The following is a 20,730-nucleotide window of genomic DNA, read 5'->3' as shown; positions in this document are numbered from 1 at the left end:
CAGATGGTATTATTTGCTGATGACACATCATTAGTTTTTAAAATAAATAGACGAAAAAATAATTATGACGACGTAAATAATGCTCTAATGAAGGTTCAAAATTGGTTTACATCAAATAACCTAGTATTAAATGATAAAAAGACAAAATGTATTAGATTTGTTTTGCCAAATGTTAAGACTAACCAATGCGATGTATTATTAAATAGTCAGAAATTAGAATTTGTAAAAGAGACTACTTTCCTAGGAATCACTGTAGATGACAAATTGCAATGGGGTCCTCACATTACATCGCTAGCGGGACGATTGAGCTCTGCAGCTTATGCTGTCTGGAAGATCAGACAGCTAACTGACATAGACACGGCAAGACTAGTATATTTCAGTTACTTCCATAGCATCATGTCGTATGGTATTTTGCTGTGGGGACAGGCTGCTGATGTTGAGTCTATCTTTATCCTACAAAAGCGCGCCGTCAGAGCTATTTACAACCTAGGTCGTCGCGAATCTCTCAGAGAAAAGTTTAAGGAGATCAATATTATGACCGTTCCATGTCAATTTATTTATGAAAATCTTATGTATGTTAGAAAAAACCTACATTTGTTTGCGAAAGTATCTGACAGACACAACTATCAAACTAGGCATAAGGATAGATTAAGTCAACCATTTTTTAGATTGTCAAAAATAAGTAAGTCATTTATGGGATTCTGTGTTAAATGTTATAATAAAGTTCCAATGGAAATACAGAATCTGAATGAATCAAAATTTAAACTATGTATTAAAAAAACGTTATGTAGACAAGCATACTACAAAGTAAATGATTATATAGAAGATAAAAATGCTTGGAGGCAAGCTGGTCCGGCTCCACAGGATAACGAAAAATTTCTGTAATATAACCATGTTATTTCGATGTGTTCTCTACTTTATACAATCATTGTAAATGTGAGAGCCCTGTAATTAACTAAAATCAAATTAGTATAGTAGAATGCATTTATGTCAGCTTGGAGTTGTCATGCTCACTCAAAGGTCTCATTGGCGGTGGCACGGGCATTGGATCGCTCGATTCCCTGCAACATGGTTGAGTTGGGCGGTGCTGGTGTACGTGTCATGTTCGTGAACGGGCGCTGTCAACTGGGACTGGTCAGCTCCGGACTGCATTAATTTTTATTGTCCTCTAGGTTATTTTCTTTTTCTATCGCTTCGACTGTATATTAGTTTTACATTGTTCTCACATAGTTGAAGTAATCGAAACAATGTAACCAAGAATTGTATTGTAAATCTGATTGAAAAAGAGTAACCTATGGAGTTTCTTGCTCGTTCTTCTCCATAGGAATCTACACTTTGGAACGAGCAAATAGCTTCACTAGAGGACTGACCGACAGACAGACGTTATTAATATTATTATATTTGCTTTGACGTTCAAAAGTGCCTTTCTGGTCTATTTGAAATAAATGATTTTGACTTTGACTTTGACTTTGAAATGCCTAGTCTTACAGTAGAAGCAGACTGTGGCGACCTTCCGCAGACTGTTGTCAATCATCCGCGCTGATAGCAATGTTATCGTTGCGCCCGAAATTATGCAATCTCCACGGCAGTACCGCGTCATTATCACGGTAATAGGCGTAATTCTTTATCTTGTTTTTTTAATTTATAAATTAAAACTTGATATTGACATCTACGCATCTTAATATAGTGGTGTTAATTTTCACCAATCACTTATAAATTTTTAGGAACCCCAAAGCTAAGATAGGTGACATCCAACGACATACGACCCACTGACCTATTTTGGTTATTGCCAACCTATAAATGACACCTAACATACCAAGTAAAGGCTTAGTTTAAGGTTAGTTGGTGAAAATATCCACGATTTACGTAAAATGCCAGGAATACGTACAGCATCGCTAACTTGATGTATCGCCAAGAAACTGCTTGTGATGTTGATCTTTGAAACTCATGCATTAAAAGTCAGTGAGAATTTGTATAGAATAGTTTATAGAGCCTGTCTGTAGCCTGCAGTCGATGAAATTCTGAGCCGAACTTTTCTAAAGCATCACAATTGTATAAATGCAGGTAAAAGTAGGCACAATCAGTTTTCCTTAGTTTATCTATCAGTGCCATAGTAGCGTCACCGTTTGGATTAGAATATTATCTACCAGATGGAGGTCTATCATGCCATCAGTCTATTGACGTATGCTACATTGTAACTGTCTGTGTAGATAACATCAGTTTCGACAATACGTACCATATTGTTGTATATGTCTTTTAAAGTAACTAGTCCTGAATATAATAGATAATATGTATATTCCTTTTATAGAAACACGCTTTGTAAAACATAACAAATGCACATAATCTCATATCTTTTGAAGATATTCTTCAAAGGCAGTTGTATAGAAAATGTTCATCTGTTCCAGAGGTTAAATATAGTTACAAGTCGTGTTTACAAAGAGTGCGCTGTAGAAATATTGCGCATTGTATTTTTGGGGCGACAAGCAACGAACAGAAAGCTTTGGCCGCGTTTAAAGCTAAATTAAGGTCTCTTCGAAACTGACAACGAGGACGGGAGAACTAGGGCGCACTGGAGCTGGGCCTCTATAAATACTCTTACAGCGCAGTGTTTGCGGTGCTGCCTTCTGTTGGGGCCGGGACTTGTACTCGTGGGCCTTATGATAATAATCATAAGGTTCTCTTTGACCCACATACATGTTGACACCACTCCGCCAAAAGATGCGCCACGGAGTGTCATTATCATTCCTTCATACATTAACGTACCGTACAACATGAGCTACTACACATCATTACTTTATCATCTTTGAAGGGGCGCGTTGAAGCCAGCTCGATGCTAAACAAGTTTCTACTTTACAATATCGATATTAATGCTACGGGCTACTTTCAAGTACAGCATCAGAAGATTAGCCATCCCACGATATTGATATTAGCTGGCACACAGAGTACAGACGAGTACAGAAGTACCACTAGTGCCACTATAGATTTAGAGTACAGTACATCGAGTGGCTCTACGGATACAGTTTGACGAACAGTTCTCAATGAAGAGATAAGTCGAGTACAGTGTAGTACGACATATACAGCTGTGACATGTGCCTATCTATGTATAACTAGCTTCTATCCGCAACTTCGTACTTGCAATTCCGTTTTCCCATTCCTGTAGGATTTATGGAAAAAGCCTTGGATTAAAATTATGCTATGTCCGTCTGGTTCTAAGCTTCCTTCTAACCAATTTTCAGTCGAATCGATTTAGCCATAGAGTTATAAATAGAGTAACTAACACGACTATATTTTATATACATAGATGTATATTATATGTTAAACTGTGAGAGGAATTGATGAGATTGATTGGTCAATATGTATGATGTTCCGCACACAGTAAATACTAGTATCGGTCGGTTCCTACCAGCAGATAGGCCTTATGTAATCTGCAATATAATTATGCACATAATTACATAATTAATGCTTTTAATTTAAAAAATAAGCTACAGTAACCTACGTCAATGGTACTTATTTACGTAGGTTAGGTATTTAGTTAAAAAATACAAAATTACGTAAGTTGTTAATAAAGAAGTATTTCTATGACTAATCCTAGGCCTAGGTCATGTGTAATCAGGGATGATTATAATTTTGTTATAAAATATTCATATTTATGAAAAACATCGAAATCTGAATCAAAGGTCAAAACATACTGTTTGTGTGATTCTGTTTAAATAATGTTTTTGACATTTCAAGGTAACGCAGAGTTAGGTACATCATTATCTTTCCAAGAGCCTGCCTTTTGTTAGTTTTTGAAGAAACTTTAAATCGTTGTCAAAGTCAAAGCATTTATTTCCAGTAATCCTTAATTAGACACTTTTGAAACATCAAATTAGTCTGTCTCTTAGTAAAGGTAGGTTATGCAAAACAAATTACTATTTTTATGCCCGAATAACTTCGAACCGCATAGGAACTCATAAAAATCAACAAAGTCTGAGTAGCCAAATAATAAAAATATGTTCATATGGGTATTAAAATATGGAATGGCACTTCTGTTCTCCTAGTAGATGTGGTCTGTGCGAGAGTCCCGGGCGCCGGTCCTCCGTCCCGGCGCGCGGCCGCGGGCCCGCCACGCCACATTAAGAGATTACTCGTTATTGCTGCACTCCTGGCACTCCTGGCACTCATTAAACGCTCCACTACTCACGCGTTACCTTATTCATTATATTTCACTAACAGTTTCAGATTTATTACATTTTGCACCGTATCATGTTGTCGTTAAAGTAGCAAATAATATAGTTGAGGGAACTGTTTTCTCAAAACATGTTTATCTTAAATAAATATTTTGCAACAATGACGTATTTGTTGTGTTTACTATGAAGTTTGTGACACTGCAGATACCTAACTATGTGTATATTACATATTATGTAAATGTATTTCTTGTGACAATATCATATAACTAAACATATTGTTGGTAGTTAAGATAAATAAATTGCATAGTTATCCTTTTTGGTCGCAGCCATCTCATGAATAATGTTTATTAATAAATCAACAGTTTTTTAAGTAAGTATTAAATATTTACATAATATTTATTTATTTTCGGAAATGCTAATTTATCGGACGTAGTGACGCAGATAAATACTAAAAATAAACTACAGTGTTGCAATAGATCAAATTGAAAATCTTTTAATAGGTATCCTTTTTGGAAATTGAATTTTTAATGTATTGTTAATACTAATACCCGGAAGTGACTCCCTAAAGCAGAAAACATGAATATTGTAAAGCTATAATAAACAAAAGCATATTATTACACTGCATAGAAAATGAGACACACCCTGTAATATTTACAGGTTGTTATCAAAGGGAATTCCTTCCCCGTGGCTTTGAGCATGTTCGTGTGATTGACGTGCCCGTCGGATTGTATGGGCGGCCCGGGCTACGGAAATATCTATTCCGAAATTCTATTACGTCTTAACAACTGAGTAAAATCATTTTATGTGGAAAGGAAGCAGGTATGTACTCGTACGTGTAGAATATACTTAAATTGTACAATAGAATACTCATTGTAAGAATAAAATATAAAGCGGCCATAAACATTATTAGCATAGAGTGGACAGAGAATGAAGAGAGCAACCGGATCGCAAAATATCTGAATAATGCGGCGGTCTCGAGCACTCTCGAGCAAAATACTGGATAGTCAAGCACCGGCTAATGAGTGCTCCAACGACTACACAAAGGGCACGCCACGACAATGCGCGGAAATAGCCGACAATACACGATCATGCACTTTTCTAGATAATAGCTTACGAACGTAGAGTAGAGGTCGGGATATTTTGCTGTCCGCACTCCGACCAGCCTCACCTCCTCACTCACGTACCATTGTGGTCGGTTACTGGCTCTGTATTAAGTTCGAATGTCGTCCACTTTATCTGATACTCCAACAGTTAGTGCGAACGTTGTAACACCAGTACAACTGATATGTTCCTAAAATACTTTAACTAGTTGTTCTGATGTTTTATACATTGCTGCACGGCTTCCACATTTGTGAGTCAAGTTTAATCAAAGTTAGTTCGTTTATTCCTCAGCGGTCGGATCAACTTTGATCTAGGTTTTAGAGCTTAGAATATTCACTGGTGAGCGTATTATGGAGATAAAGTTGATCAACAGTAACTCCCTCTAAACTAGGAATCGTGTAAAATGTCATTCGACTATACTTTGTTTTTGTTACAAACTTTAATTTTGTTATCGTATTAAGTTGGGAGATCCAAAGTTCAGAAAAGACAAAAGTTGTGTTAAATTAAACGCAAATATACTATTATCAAACTGAGGAGACTATAGACTTTATAACTACTGTTATTATAGACAGTTCTGGTAATTAAATAGTATTGATAAAGATACATAATGTACTATATTATAACATACTTTCTGTATCAGTTTGTTTATTGAACTTTATTGATTGTGTCATTCATACGGTAATTAGCAACTTAAGACTCTTGTGATATTATCAAAAATACAGATTGATTCATAACTGCATCATATTACCATACTGTTACAAGCATTTATTATTTAACCAATACATATTTGCCAGTACTACTAGGTAGTGTAACGAGCCGCCGCGCCGCCGCCACACTGCGCCGGTAGATATCAGCTTGTACATAAGTTCACAAGTGCAAGAAGTTAAACCGCGCGAACTTGACTCCACAGTAACTGGAGCGGAGTGTAATAAAGTCCACAACTTGGTAATTTCTTTGATGAACTTATTAATGAGACATTTTCCGTATCACTGTCGGAGTAACGCGACACTCTTGTTGCTTGTACTTGTACTTGTTTATACTTTGCTACAAATTGCTGCAGTTTATCTGTCGACACTGGAATGCGATGCATCTTGCATTTATAGTCTGTGCACGTGTGCAACGTGCATGTCTTGCATGTATGAGTATTGATACAAGCCTTTAATGTGGCATGCAACTTGTGGTGTCCAATATGTTGTCAATGGACAGTAATTAACCACACAAGGGAGAGGGGACTAGTTTAAACACAGATTTGAGTTACGTATCTTTTATTTACTGGTATTAACTAAGTTCTGAAACTCGAGGTTAGTGACGGGCTACGACCTTTTATTTTGTCGGGGCAAAATCTTCCATTGACTTCTCTCGCCATAGACGAAGCGAGAGGAAGTGTCAGACTCTCGCTGACTAAAAGCAACCCAGTTCATACTCCCGCTAGATAATCCGCAGCTCCGGATCAGGTCGTGATATGGCCTAGGAGAGGAATATGTCCAGTTTTAAACTCGATTCTTAGTAGGTATAGAATGTCAATCAAAATATATGCTTTATAATAACGAGTCAGAGTTTCCTGTACGTTACACGTGTGAGCTCAGACCAATCACAATCAAAGTCAGCAGCAGCCGGCGCACAATGCGACCACTCACACGGCGAGTACTCGAGCACTCGACGGCGATCCGTTTGTGATCCGAGTGTTAAAGCGATTCTGTTTATCTAGAGCGCCATCTTTTCGGATTACTGTTATCATTTGATTGGCGACAGTTTCCTGCAGGGAAAGTACGTGTCTAGTCTTATGTCTACAGTCGCAAAAAAATTAACGTTAAACATTTTTAAGGTGTTATTTTTTTACTACTGAGAAAGGTTCTAATTCGTCTGTTAAGGAATTTATTAATAGATTATTAGATGATTGATTAGCTTATGATAGAAAGTATTTACGGTAGTCTATGGGCTATATTACTAAAGGTGTCGTTGTACCTGGAAACTCTTTGAAATCTTATGTTTTCCAAAATATAGTAGTTTTACTGACCGAGGAGTTAACGAAACGATGCGATGCCTTATACTAATATTATAAATGCGAAAGTTATTATGTTTGTTTGTTACTTTTTCGCGACAAAACGACTGAAAGGATTCAATATTGTCTGGAATAACACATAAGCTACTTTTTATCCCACGGAAATGCGGGCAAAACCGCTGGCAGAAGCTAGTCACCTATAAATTATAGTATAGGTTGTGGGACCTGGTGATAAATATGATGCTAATCCAAAATTGCTGCCTAATTTTTTCTAAATCAGCAACAATGTGCATAATAATAACCTGCTATTCTAAGCAAATTACCATTTTGCTTCCCTTTTTCTCGTACCTGTGGAGAGAATTAATTAACCGCAGCCGGGGTCACGTCTCGCATGTAGCACCCTTTACGGCACGATACGGGACCGACACGTGACGGGCACGCGCCGACCTCGTCAACGACGACATTCAATATTATCTGCAATCTGTAGTTTGAGAACGTAATAATACATAACATAACATCTTCTATATTAAACATCGAAGGAGTAAACAAAAATACATAATATTAATTAAGTTATAATGCAGACTCTATTTTGCGTCACACCTAAATTGAACCTGAGATCTCTTGATCGGTTAATACTTACATCTAATCAATCACATCGTATCCTATCAACATGCACTCTAACTATATACACATACAGCATAATATTGTGTGACTTGGCCGTTGGCCGTTGTACTCGCTAACGTGTAAAGAATGCTCAACGACCACTCTTGGCACGACTTTTTAGAAATAAACAAGCAGCTCCATCGAGCCTTGGCTAGTTTTATACAGAATATTTTTGCAGGGATATAATCATAGGTGACATAATACATTATATCAAATTACGTAATTATATTTTTATACGAGTATTATGTGTTTCTGTCTACGCCTGGCACTGATAACTACATCTCATAATAATTTAACATAAAACAACTAGACGTCACGAGATTAGTTTTGCGGAACAAAAGGTGAGGTGAAATTCTACTAATTGGAATTGTTTTATTTTGACAACAGGATTGGTTGACGGTAGGGATAATTTAGTAACTAATAACCTATCTCAATACAAAATCTGTGGATATAAATATTTTTTTGACATTAGTTGTGTGGAGTTTCTGTCACAAATAGATATTATTTTGAATGGTATTTCAGTCGATAGTTGGTATTGGAAAAAGAAATCAACTAACGACTTCTCCGTACAAAAAATACGGTAATAAGAAAATAAAATTTAAGTATTCAATAAAAGAGCAAAAAATGTCTACAAACGTAATTTTACTGCGCAATTCGAAGTCCAAACAATAGATTTAATATCATTATCTCGGCCGTGGCAACACGCGGCGTCATAATCGAAAGTCAAGAACGTAATCGAGTAACAATCCGAGCACACAACATTATCCGTTCTCAATAAAAAAGCTATCCTTAGTGTCAACATTAAATATTCAAGGTGAATATTTATCGAGCGGCAGGTGGCGCCACTGTATTATTAACGGCAGTACTTGGATGTGTTACAATTTCCCGCGGCTGTGTCCGTGTTATTGTGCGGGAGACAAGTGCCGCCTCCACGCAGCCAGCACATCACTCGCCGCGAATATTGTCAGCCACTCGAGCCGCTGGGACTCATATCTCTGTTAAACGGCACTTGTAGCTGTTTCATGGCTAGAAACGACACGTTTTTGTCGCGTTTTGTCATAATCAGGTGAATGTTTCTTTTCTAGCGACTTCGTTTTATCGCTCTATTTATATGATGGTAAGCGGTCGTTTACGTGATATTTGTTGCTGGTTTTTAACTGTAGGGTAAGCGTGTTTTCCACCAGAGCTGTGCTATGTTGCTAGGCTTCAAAGATGTAATAGCTAAGCTGTGAAACTATGTGGCTGTTCCAGCGCAAAGTAACTATTGTAGTTACTCTGTTCTGGAGATAGCTACAAAACTCGCGACCATCTATTATAGCGCACATTCATAACACGCACCCATAGCACACATCTATATCACGCATCTTTCCATATAAAAACATAATTATCTTAGTGGAATCTATTTCCGCCAGTGCTAAGCTATGTGTTGCCACAGCATCGTAGCAGAGCACATCTCTGGTTGAAAAGGAACCCGTAATGTTGGTATAACCCATTTATAAGGATAAATAACATAACTGTAGAGGACTGTGCACTGCAGTCACATTGACAGTTTAACAGTTGTGCACTTGTGTCTTTTATCTGTTGATATCGTGGAAAGTGTGGAAGCTCTCGTCAGCCCACTAGAGCGAATATTCAAAGGTGTGTTGTAAATATTCGCGGATAGAGGGCGCGGGCGGCTGGAGGGCCCTCGATACACCTCGCGCCTACATTTGTTATCACTCTCCACGGAGGGCTGAGGGCCCTCCACACGCTGGATGTTATTTAGCAATACGGAAGATAATCCTATTAACACTACCTCCGTCCCGCTGCGAATGTAACTCGTGTAGATAAGGTAGATTACCATTAGTAGTAACACCGTTACACTGACTGTCTAATTGCAAATACGATTAGGTTTCTGTCCCGGAGTTCTCAGTACGGAACTAGTCAGTGGGACGATAGTAACGATAGAATGAACGTGTGTTATCGCGCCTCAAATGTAGACACATAAAGTTTTACTGGGAGGTCAGGTAGCCGGAGCTGGAGACTTCTTAGTAAAGATTGTGAAAGGATTTCTCTAGTCAGTCTACATTTTGCAGAGAAATAGTAAGATTGATTCTAGAATGTAGTTCGCCAGCTATCGCGACAAAGAGCTCTATATGCGGATTGAAGCATGTCGTAGCTAATTTAATTAATGTACAATATTATATTATATTATGTGAAACATATACTACATACTAGCGACGTAGTACTACGTGTCACACAAGAGCTATGTGCCCCGCTATCGGCCCAAGTTGCTGCGAGTCGGTGTACGTTTGCTTTTATTGCAGCGCCCGTGCCGCTCGTGCCGCGATTGTCTCGATGTCGCTAACAACTATACTTGTCCCAACTTGTTACCTCCACGGCGTGCGCCGGGACACTAGTTCGTTGCCCGGCTCGTTACTAACTTTCAAACTCCGACTGAGATTAAATTCTTTGAAAAATACTTTTGCGTCGATATTTTTTCCTCTAACAGTGTTGTTTCAGAGCAAGTATTTCATAAACAAATGTTATGAAAAATGTGTGAAACTTCGACGGCCATGTTTAGTTTTAAGTTGGAAATAATGTTTCACTATGAAGAAGTTATATCATGTTGGAAGTTGGTGCCACCGCCGGAGCACGGCGGAGTAATATCGCGACGGGCCACGAGTTTAAACATCTCACTGAAATATGTCGCTAACAACTTTTTATGAGATCAATGAGACATTCAAAGCTTGCTGAGCAAAATTCCAAAGATTAAATTGAATCCTTAAGAACTTCTCGTACTTAATGTACTTTTTATGTGTACTTAGCAAGTAATATTATGTTAAATATCTGCAAGTGAAATGAAAATTATACTTCATTGAAACCTAAATGTGGGGAACTTAGTTACCGACAGTTCAGCGTGTCTTTACAGCCGAGACGCGGCGCGCATAATTAATCCGCAGCCGCGCTAAGAACTGCGCGCTGTACTTACATCCACCGCCGCTACATACAAATACACTGCAGCGTGCACCGGCGCCACTGACGTTGTTCATGCAACTCATTCAATGCGAGTGCTCACTAATTGCAACTTTCTCTTGTCAAATCCCTACAAAATTACACTCGCACGCGACACTCCAAAACAAAATCAACTCTATCAAAAAGCTGCAAGATTGAGTTTACCGTAATGGGGATATTTGAAAGATTTCGATTGCAATGTTACTACGACTACGAGGTTCGACTCTGCGGTACCGCTTACAAAGTGGCGGGTTCGATTCCCGGGAGAAATTCAGGCAGTGATAGAGATGTTTGTTGGCTACCAAATAACACGGTTTGGTTGAACATTGAAAGCCTGCCCAGGGGAGGGAGCGGTTGCACCCGGGCAGGAACACTGCGGATGCGGATGTATGAACTAGCAGCCGCCGTGTAGCGGGATCATATTGTACCGACAGTCCTGTACCACTAGCTGTGTATATATGTGGTACATGTACCTATGTATGTGGGACTAGTAAGTAGTCGATACAATCTGTTCCTCGACGTTGCATACATTTGCGTTGGTCTCGCTGCAACTTTGCTGGCCAAGTCGATTTTAAATCTCTTGGTTTTAAGCTTATGTCCAGGGTTTTGTGAAAAGGTTGCTCCGAAGATGTATCATAACAAGCAAAATGTGAACTTGTTCTACATCGCTGGGAAAATACGTGGACGTTTGTAAAAATGATGAATAGCTCGGTTTAAAGACTACATACAGACCTAAGACACGAACACAAAGAAATTAATGATCACATTCTGTAACTGTCACAGTTACACACACATACATAATATATGAGATAGTGAGTACATAAGCAATATTAATTATATTCACAAACTCGATTAATCAGAGGGAAGTTAAATAAAATAACGGTCAGGCTCCGATTCGATTACAGATAGGGTCTGTGTAGTGGCGTGCGATGCTGGTCGGAATATGATACGAATCTCGTGTTATTTAGGACGAGCCACTTTCATTCGGATAGTAATACATCCACCTTCAAGGAAATATAGTTTGGTGCGAGAAATGGAGCGATCGAAACTTTGTACTGATTCTATAGAAGTGCGACAAAAACAGTGACAGATTGAGAAGTATTTGTAGGAGCTTGGTACCTAGCTATATACGTCATCGCTCAGTGTAAGTTGAACTGAGATGTGACGTCATTGGACATTTCAAATGTTTATAGTTCCGTTAAAACACGTTTTATTTTTCGTATGTTTTATTTATACATCGAGCACAAAAACAACTGTAGTTATCATCCCTATCTAGTTGTACAGATATTTATAAAAACAGGTTCTATATATGCTAGGTCTCCTTAACGTCTGCTTAGTAGGTAGTTGATTTAAGTGTGAAAAAATAATATTGAAAACATTTCTCATTGTTGAATACGAGTAGAGTATTGAACAAGATTCCTCCAAACATCTTATTGCCAATGTTGGGAATCATTGAGCTCGCACTAAATGCATTGCGACGTCTCGTCGGAACTACAGCGTGTACTGAAACCACTACAGTTTCAGGAAAAATATTTCTCTTCACTATAATAAGAACAGGACCACGGGGTGTACTTTAGACAGCGTGTACTGAGCTCCAACTAACTCGCAGAGGCCTCTTGGATAATTGTAGTCAGAATTAAATTGTACAACAACCCATGTTAGTGTTATCCCCGATAAGTGCTAGGCTAAGGTAATCAACATTTGATGGTATCAGAGCAGAAAACATTATCACTAGCCCTACTCCTGCCGTGGGTATTATAAGAGCCGGAAAGGACACATATAACAGAGACCGGCAGCAGCGCTCGCTGATAAACATGAACCTATTACTCCGCGATCTCCAACCTGCGAGGAGTGGATATTATAACAAACCCCATTATAAAGAGGAGTTCCATAGCCCATAGCCTGCTGTTGATTACAGAAATGTGGAGAAATGATACAGCTGTGGAATGGTTATTAGAGAAACTATGAAAGAACAATAACAACATTACGGAGTCGAGGAGCGTTTCATTAAGTCCCAGCAGTGAATGGCGGCGGGTCGCGACCCTCGCCGTACATAATGCGGGCGCCGCCGGACCGCGGCCGTTACGTGTGTAAGTTATATTTATATGGATATTATTACCAGGAGTTAATCCAGCTGGATTACTGGTACAAAGTGAGGTGTGAAGATAGAGGTCGAGAACTATGACTTGATGACTTTATAGGCTTCCAATTAAGCCAATTCATAACGGTATTGGTGCAATTGTAAACAGTGGTGAAAATTAAATAAAACGAATTAAAAAGGTAAGTATAAGGGTTTTAGTTATCTAATCTACCTTGTTATTTTCTACCTAATACATATAACCCTTTATCTGATTCGAAATTTTTAATTAAGAAAGACAAGATTTTTTTTCTAGCAGTCGATATATTTTTAACATTCTACCATTTGGTGGGCGGAACTGTAAAAATAAAACAAATTAATGTAATTAATAGTTAAAAATCTATATTATTATTTCAGATATAGTACAGCTATGATGTATAATTAAAGTAAAATTCGATTTTATTTTAGTTAGAAATAGAAGTGTCGAGACATTGTACACCTTATTATATTAAAAGTCCCCATATTGTATTAATAACCATATCGTCTTAAATCAGGTCTGATACATTTAGCAGCTCCCGATATAATTAGAGGGAGTGCTGTGCTCTTCCTCCGTCTATATGGAAGGGTTCCATTTAAAATTCATTGGCAATTTCGTGTTAATTACGGCCAAATGTGTAAGCGGCACGCATAATGAAAATAATGTAATTACATCACTGCTACAGCAGAATGTACTCGTCACATTAACAAATTGAGAACGGATTCTTAGTACATACGATTTCAATACTTGTTACCTGACTACGGCTAAATACAATGGTAGGTTATAGTTTTGTAAGATGTTGTTAAGTTTCGAAAACTAACACTAGTATTATAAGTTAGTTTGTTTGAATGTTTGTTCGTCAATCACACTGAAACTACTGAACGGATTTTGATGAAATTTGGTAATAGGATTGGTATGTGGTAGGTATGGTGGTGATAAGTCTTTTTAGCCTACGGGAACGCGGATTAAACCGCTGGCTGTAATAAATAAATAAACAAGTGATCTCTGAAACTCACTCTTCCCAAAACTTAATAAATTTTATTGTGAGTTATCTCTAAAATGTCGACCCGATAGTTTGTAGTCGCTGCATGCACACTTCTCAATACATTTACCTAGGAGGCTTGTTGACCAGGTTTGGTCCGCGACCAGGTAATGTTTTGTTAGTAAAAAGGGTTCCTCCGTCCTCCTCGATGCGTCGTAAGGAGGCTACCGTAAGTATACTTATGACACATTTACATAATTCGGGAATAAAACAAAACTACCATCGTCCGTACCTTCCATTTATATTTATTTACTTTGTCCTCGTTCAGGCAGACTATAGTAAGTATACAAACGTTATTTATGCGGTATTTACATAAATATGTCTTGTATATCAGATATTTATGTAAATCACTCTTGTGAGACAGACATCTAGATAAGCAGCAGCTTTCTACCCAAACCTGGCTGAGACGGATAAATATATCTGTGTACACATGTTTACACAATGGGCGGCCGCTCTGATTCCTGACAATACTTTATCGCTTAACTGGCTTTATAAATAATGTATCGGAGGAGTGTCCTCTGTGCTCTATGCCCCGACTTTAATGCTGAACTAATTCTATTTGGGTCGCGTTATAAAAATAAGATGAGTGTAACAATACTGTCTCGTGTACTGTGTCACATATATTTCATTTCTTCCAGATACTCGCGTCCGTGTTCCGGGTCCCCGCGCCGGGCCCCGCGGGACGTGGTGCTCGTCGAAGGTAAAAACCGGGATGTTGTTGTTCCCTTAATCCCTGGCGACAAGTTTCATCGCCAAACTCGTTGCTCGGCGACACTGGACACCTGGAACAGACAGACTTTTTGATGGGATATGATACATGCTTTTATTGTCATGTTTTATATTTATTAACCCATTGTAGGTATATTGGACCTTAAAAATGTACTGTTCACTATTAATATTTTTTTCGAAGCGAGCGAGAGTGTTGTAAAGTAAAGAGCGGAGATTTCCCCGCTCCCGGTTCTGTCCTCAGTAAACAATCGAGGATCCGTTCCGGGTCTGTCCGTGACAATTGCAGCTTAATCAAATCGTCGACGTCGTGGGACTATTAAGCAGCCACGATCCACGATCCACGGGCCACGGGCCCTTCAAACAATTAACCTCTCCATAATACCAGTAAATTGAATCGAGCCACAATTTTGTTAAGGGTAATCGTTTGTCGCTATCAAATGAAATGATATTATCTTAGAAAGCAGTTGACGCTAATCTCGTAAGCCCGTAATGGTCCGCTGGAAGATCTCAGCAGCGCACAATACTATTATAAATGTAGGAGACTCACTCCGGCCAAGAATTTATCACTCTCTAATAACTTTCGTACAATCGTACTTTTCAGTTAAATCTGTTCGAGAAGTTTACTTAACTGCGAGGGTACTTAGCAGTAAAATATTTCGAGGATGTACTCGTATAGTATAAATCTTAATAAGTGGTCCTTAAATATACAATGCATTCACTAACTGCATAGCTTCTTTCTTATATAAACGACTTTAATCCGGGTCTAACGGCAGAATTGTTCCGTACTCTTACTAACTCGGGAACTTTACACCCAGTACATTGAGGTGTTGTGTATTTTATAAGTTTGCTACAAAATTGCAGATCATAATTTGTGTACGAAACAGCGCGTTACTGAAACTATACAAACACCATGGCGGCGGGTAAATGACTTCCGGTATGGAGGTTATTAAATATAAGCCGGTTGGCATCCGAGGCTGCATCATAGCTCCTCACAATCATATTTTCCCTCCTCACTTATCTAGGAGGTATGTTGGATCCTCTCTAATATCTCAGGTATTTTATCTCGTATACGTTTTCTATAGCCGACCCTATGCGCCGCCATATTTCATTACCGACCGGACCAGCTTCCGGCCGATTTAGAACTGCTGAATTATTTTCGGATTTAGAAACAGGTGTTCCTGGGATTATGGCGCGTTTCATAGAAATGAATGAAGATAGATTACGGTGATATTATTTCCACGAATATGGAATGCCTGACTGAATATTTGTGTCGTAATGACATACTTTGTCCGGTGGCCCGCGCATGAATATTATTTACAGGTTTTGTGTGTAATTGTGTGTGTGTATGTGAAGTTATGAATCACAGAGTGTGTAAGTTCCTCGTTCAATGTAAAGCGCTGTGTGCAGTGTGTGAGTAGTGAGCCGCGGCCGCGGTACGTGACGACACAGAACAAACGCCGCAATATGAGAATCGCAAACGTCGCGTGTCGGGTGCTAGTGTTTGTCGCGTTTGTCGTGTGTGTCGTGTGTCGTGTTTGTAGTGGGCACGTGACGCGCACGCTAACTATCCCGCGGCGGGGACGGAAACTATTGGAAACGTTTGGAATAAAATAGATTTATAAATTGTTTAATTGTATACCTGCTTGAAAGAAACGTATTTCTGTGTATCTTACAAACGTCATTAATTTTAAGTTAAATTTTTAGTAAGTGTTGTAGCAGCTCTGAGTATGTAATGTGGTTATATAATCTTATTTATATTAATGTAAATACAAGGAACAATATCGTAATATTTCCACGAGCACAATGTTGAGAAATAACTTGCAGCAGCTCACACGACGCAGTCTCCCGCCGTGAAATGATTTACATGCACTGAACTAAACAATATTATAAACACGACGCTCAGGAAAATTACTACTACTACTACTACTATGTACTGTTTATATTTACAAGTATGTACTCGTACACAAGAGATAAGCAAATTCTATGCTCGATGCTAATGTTGTCTTAGGTCCAATTCCCAGATTTACAAGTCCTTTTTGTGCAACTTGAAGCTCTACTTTTTTGCTTTAAAATTTCCAGATATCAAATACGCCTAACATACTTCATACTTGTCAAATGTGAACAGAAGCACTTGAAAAAGACAATAATATAACATGTGTATAATGTACGTGTGTAGTGTAGTTAATATTCATAGCTGTCGCAGTCACGACACGTCGCGTTGTCGCAGGTGTACTCCGAGTAGGACGCGGCTTGTCGCATGTAATATTCATGTCGCGCCGCGTCGCCGGACATCGCGACTGGGAACGACGCGACCGACGCGACCGACACGACCGACACGACCGATGCAGCCGATTAGCACTGCGCACTGAAAGTTTGGTGAATGGAGTTTTGTACATATGATGCATGCGAACCCGGAACCACGAGGTGCTTTGTAGTACAAAGTTTTGTAGAAAATCTTTTACATTTTCCGAAATAGGGAGCGACACTGCGTTCTTATTTGTAGTTCCATTGTTTGCTATTCTTATCACTTCGACAGTTCCTTGGATCGCATCCAGAACACTTTAGCGTTAAAATCAGTGATTTATCTGCAGCGTGTATTTGCGCGCGTGTAAGGAGGTGCACGAGTAAATTAGAGTATCAAGCTGTGTACCTGCACATTGTTCTCGAGGAACAATACCTTGGAATCTATAATGCAATCTCTACTCAGCAGAGAGCGGTACGTCAGTGGGGGGCTTATAAATTGTTATAAGCGCCACCTCTGGGAAATAGGGGGCAAATATATAAACCACGTCAGCGGTGCATAATGTGCTGTAATGTTATTTACAGGTGTTGCTGGCTCCGTATAGTGACATAAACGACTGCTCCGAGATAAAGGCACGTTGGAGGCCAATTTCCTTTATGGCTATTGTAATCCCATCATTTGTGAACCTTTCCTTCTATGGAAATAATAAATTATGCAGGAAAGGGAGCCAAACCTCCCGTATTCCTTATGTGTGCTTGTCTCTCTTTTGTCAGAACGACATACATATATTTTAAAAACAACCAATTACGTTCTAATGGTCGGCAGTGAAGAGAAATACTACTCTCCCCGACATTTGACCCCCCAGGTCACACTGGAGGTGGAGCGTGTACCCAGTCACCTACTTGATTAGGCTCGTTGTCACACAGTCCGGCCTGTAGTGCTCATTACCCGTAACGACCGTCATACTAGTTTTTATGACGTCAGAGCCCGACGCACGGCGGGTTAATGTGCATCGCTTTAACTATTCATATACAATCCTCAAACTTTGTGGGCAAAATATTTTTTGTGGCTGTCTCGTTGGACAAATATGGAGTACTGAAGAACGTGTGTTCTCCAGTTCAATTATCTTCAAGTGAAGTAATATTGGGTTCTCGATTATTTAAATTTCAACAATAATGATAATAACATGGCGCCTGAAACTATGTCCAGTGTAAGTGTACGCCAGATTACTGCCCATCTATTGGGGACTTTATCATAACTGATGTAAATAAGTTTTTGCGTTAACATGCACTCTTGTCCCAGCTGCTATGAGAAATAAAATACATGTTTCACAATTATTAGATTAAAATAAAGAACACCATATGAAGTCTCATATGGTGTTCTTTATTTTATTTTATATCATTAGTCGTACTGTTGTGACTACATCAGTACGACTAATGATAGCGGGAGTATCACAAGTGCGATTTATATGTAAAATCTCCATGTACAACACATTGGTCTGGCTTAACTTCTGTCCAGTAAAGTCCACTGTTTATTGTGGAGCACGGTTCAGTAGGAGCGTGTTGACGGAGCGTCCAGCGTGTGTGCGCTGTGCTGCTTTGTTTGCGCGACAGTCTTCAAACAACCCCCTGCCTGCTGTTGGGACACCAACCCCCAGGGTCACTAAACAAAATGCCCACTGATCCCAGCCTTTGCTTTTATACTTATGTTTCCATATTCAATTGAATTAAATATAAACTTTTGTTATTCAAGGTTAACACGAATGCTGGATAATATATGATTTATGCAGATGAAGAAGGATTTACTTTGTAACATAGTAACCAGTCTAGGTAATAAAGCATAAAGTTTGATATTACCTCCGTTATACGTAAATGTATCTTATATGTTTTACTATATCGTATATGTTTATTCGAAGAAGATCATAAACTCTTTTAAAGAACGTAAACTGTAAATCTTTAGTGAAATGAAATGAATTTATATTTATTTCTGTAAACATCAGCACCAGGTTACAACCAGAAAAGCACAAAGGTTACTGAAAAATCTTCATAAAACTTTACGAGACTCCCAGAATCGAAACCAGAGCCTTGCGCAGTAAGGGGGAAAGGTGACCTAAACGAGTGGTTGAATGACTCCAACGTACCCTCACTAATGTTCTGCTTTGGCAGCCATAAACGTAATTAATTGTGTCATCGGGCGGCGTAATGGCGGCCTTTGTTCAGCGCGACATGACGGAGTAATGCTCCGAGCCGGCGAGCTGTGAAAGTCTTTCAAATATTATGACGCAGTATAATAAAAGCGAGTGTAACATTACCAAGGTCTTAAGTAATAAAGCGCGCGCTGCCGGCTGAAGATGTTTGCCCCGCGCCGGGCGGCCGCGCCGTGCATATTGCACACATATTGCACTTACAATATTCACGTGACGTCACTCTACCCACCGACTCACTCTCTACACAATCATATCTCGTTTTGTCTCTCGTTTGGATTGCTACCCAAATATAAACTGTGGAGTTTGTTGACGAATCTAATTTAATTTTATTAAAAGCATTTTGGTGAAGAATTTCATTCATAATAGTAGCAGGCGTCGTTACTAATTTAATATTAAACATTAAATAAGCTTTTAAATCATTATTACTATCGCCGGTTGTGATATTAAAGTGCTTATAACGACTACAATTTCAAAACTATTTACAATATTAAAGAGCGAGAGAAAATTCAAGAACAGTTTTTAATATTTTAAGCCGAGGTATTTACATGACGCTTTAAAAACTCTTCAAACGTTGCCCACTCGCCGACGAACGAACTCGGAATAAAAATATGAAATCACATTCATAAACCTTTCAAATGTATTTACAGGAGCTTTACGGAATCGTTTACATCAATCTGTCATCAATTTTTTCCACAATGGCAATTAAGGCACGTGTCAACCGGCGCGGCGCATCGGACAGCGGACACATATTAGGGTCGTCACTGACCACCGCAATCGGCGCTCGTAAATCATGCAACGCTTTGTTCGTCGTAATAAGCGCGCTAATTTATCACGCGGTGACGTCACGCGACATGTCCCGCGCCCAGGCACCGCCCGCGCTGCTTTGAGGGATGACTCGCGTAATGCGCTTATGATTGGTCGAGATATCACCGTGTTATGTTTCGTGGTCATTATTGTTGACGAGCACTAGCCGAGCACCGCAGCTCAACATATAAACAGTAATCACTCATGTTAACACAGATTGCGTTAAGTCATAGTCATCTTCACACTTCACGTTAAACCGTGGGAAAGATTTGTCATAGCAAACAGATACTTTTCTACGATTGTTGCTCTTTAATTATATTTTGAAAAGAGTTGAAGCAGATGAAAGGAGGTACTTTGCATTCTTAAGCGGAGCCTCGTCCAGTGAACTGTAAGAAGTCCGCGACCTAATCCTTCAGCTTTAAATCTTTCATATTAACCATGTATTAACCAGCTGGAATAAATGAATTTTAAATCTCTTTGATACGGTAACAGCTGAAATTGTACCTCCGATTCCCGGATCAGTATGTAAATCAGTGACAAGCAACAAGAAAGTACATAAAAAGGTCTTATAATGCCCGCTTTGCATGACTTTGTTACGAATTTTTAGAATAATTCGGGGGAATGTTGGAATAAATTGACCGAGTGACTTAGCATGGCAAATGCG

The 20,730-nt window shown here is 39.0% G+C and overlaps 1 protein-coding gene across 2 annotated transcripts in view; it reads right to left on the bottom strand.

Moving 5' to 3' along the window:
- Positions 1 to 18,170, bottom strand: part of LOC118274534 (homeobox protein cut) — a 231,004-nt gene extending 212,834 nt beyond the window's left edge. For both annotated transcript variants that reach the window (XM_050697010.1, XM_050697011.1), the window contains exon 1: positions 18,161 to 18,170. The gene's annotated coding sequence lies outside the window, so the exon portion shown is untranslated. The remainder of the gene's footprint in view (positions 1 to 18,160) is intronic.
- Between the last annotated feature and the right edge of the window lie 2,560 nt (positions 18,171 to 20,730).

The sequence above is a fragment of the Spodoptera frugiperda genome, chromosome 11 (assembly GCF_023101765.2).
Source record: "Spodoptera frugiperda isolate SF20-4 chromosome 11, AGI-APGP_CSIRO_Sfru_2.0, whole genome shotgun sequence".
Classification (NCBI taxonomy): domain Eukaryota; kingdom Metazoa; phylum Arthropoda; class Insecta; order Lepidoptera; family Noctuidae; genus Spodoptera; species Spodoptera frugiperda.
The sequence above is the reverse complement of the archived record's forward strand: the minus strand, read 5'-3'. Positions and strand labels throughout refer to the sequence as shown.